Here is a 2,249-nt window from a genome sequence, read left to right on the forward strand (position 1 = left end):
CGGCATATATTATGACCCATAAAGCTGTTGACTGGGCCATGGCTACCAGTAACATTAATAATTACATTCCTCTTTTTTGTCCTTCCTCGCTGAGATGAGGAGTTTTTGAGTCTAAGTCTAAGTCTAAAGAGGCAGGAAGTCGACTTTTGGACTGTACACAAGGGGCTCAAACTGTTGCCGATTTTTCTATATCGTTCCACATTTTGGCCACGGAAAGCGGCTTTGATGAAAGAGCTCTCTGCTGCATTTTCCGACAGGGTCTCAGCCCCTGAGTAAAGGAGGAGTTGGCGGTGGGACATGACAAGACCTCTGGGTTGGAGGAACTCATTAGCCTCGTCATTCGGCTGGACAACCGGCTACGAGAATGAGAAAGGGAGTGTGTGGAGGAGCAACGTGGCCAACCTGTCAGCACTATCGGCCGTTAGGTCCCGGGTTCGTCGACTGCTAGGGTGACCGCATCTGCTGTAGAGGTACCGATGCAGCTGGGAGGGGTCATTTTTCGGCCACAGAATGCCCCCCAACAGATACAGCTTTACATGTGTCCCAACCGTGGTCTCCCTTGACTTCAGGTTGCTGACTGTCCAATGACGTCCGAACTCCAGTAGTTCCACAGATCATCTGGCTAACTCCCAACCTGACGGTACGCTGACTCATCAGCCCTCCGAACACTCCCATCCTGCTGGATCCCGTGTGTATACCCTGGAGGATGACACATCTAAGAGAAATCTCGTTTTCACACGTAAGACGAGACTAGAACTCAATGGGGTTGTTTCCTTGGGCGGGTTTAGTGTCAAAGCCAGCGCTTCAGTTGATTCGGGAGCTGATGATAATTTTGTGGACATTTTGGTTGTACAGTTTCTTAATTGTTGTTACCAAAGTTGATGTTTCTAAGACTGTAAAAGGGCTTGATGGGCATCTCCTGGAGGTTGTAACTCATAAGACCGAGACTCCTTCACTACAAATATTCAGTAACCATCATGAGGCTATTCGTTTTTTCATTATGTCATCTCAGTCCGTGCCAGTCGTTTTAGGCATGCCCTGTCATGATAAACTGGAATATACCGCAGATCGAAATTGTAGTCCATTTTGTCATTCACATAACCTTTTGTCAGCTAATTCTTCCACTCCGTCATCAGTCGAGTAGGTGGAAGAAATCAAATTCACCAGTGTTCTACCCAAGTAGCATGACCTACGTGTGTTTTTTTTAGTCAAGCTAAAGCCCAATCTCTTCCTCCACACCGCCCGTATGACTGCATCGACTTCCCATCCCTTCCTGCCCGTGGTCCCACATTGCCTTGGATTTCATCACCAGTCTTTCCCCGTCATGTGGCAACTCTGTCGTCCTCCACATTGTGGACCGATTTTCCAAAATGGTCCACTTCGCAGCACCCTGGTGCACACATAAAGACAATCAGCCTTTTTTTGTGGCTGGAAACATATCCAGATATTTAGAGCGTCAGCCTCACAGTTCTGAGGACCGGGGTTCAATCCCCGGCCCCGCCTGTGTGGAGTTTGCATGTTCTCCCCGTGCCTGCGTGGGTTTTCTCCGGGCACTCCGGTTTCCTCCCACATCCCAAAAACATGCATGAATTGGAGACTCTAAATTGCCTGTAGGTGTGAATGTGAGTGCGAATGGTTGTTTGTTTGTATGTGCCCTGCGATTGGCTGGCAACCGGTTCAGGGTGTACCCCGCCTCCTGCCCGATGATAGCTGGGATACGCTCCAGCACGCCCGCGACCCTAGTGAGGAGAAGCGGCTCAGAAAAAGGATGGATGGATGGGTAGCCAGCTATCCAGAAGTGTTTCTTTTGTGAAGTTTTATGAGATTTTGTAATCGGCGGTGGAACAGAATCTTTATGTGTGTGGTGTTCTGTGTTGATCTTATTGGAGCACATCACACACATTACGACGAAAACTGTTAAATGCCTGATTGTTTTTTTTTTTTAATCTTCATCTGTGAGCTCCGTCATAGATAAATAATCTAATAATAATCTATTTTGGGTGGGCTTGAGCCCACCCAAAATAGGGCTGTCCTCGCCACTGGCTTGGGCCCAGAGAAACCGGTTGCCTTTCTGGGTGATGTATGGATTTCGTTTTTAGTTTTAACTTGCATTCGTAGCCAGGGGCGGTGCTGACCGAACATTTCCCAGAAAACACCAGTCCCAAAACAACGTTTGTCCATTCGAAATATCCAAATGCATTCTTCAACGGGGTTGAGGTGGTGCTGATTGAACAACTGGGTGGCATATT

The sequence above is a fragment of the Phyllopteryx taeniolatus genome, chromosome 3 (genome assembly GCF_024500385.1).
Source record: "Phyllopteryx taeniolatus isolate TA_2022b chromosome 3, UOR_Ptae_1.2, whole genome shotgun sequence".
Classification (NCBI taxonomy): Eukaryota; Metazoa; Chordata; class Actinopteri; order Syngnathiformes; family Syngnathidae; genus Phyllopteryx; species Phyllopteryx taeniolatus.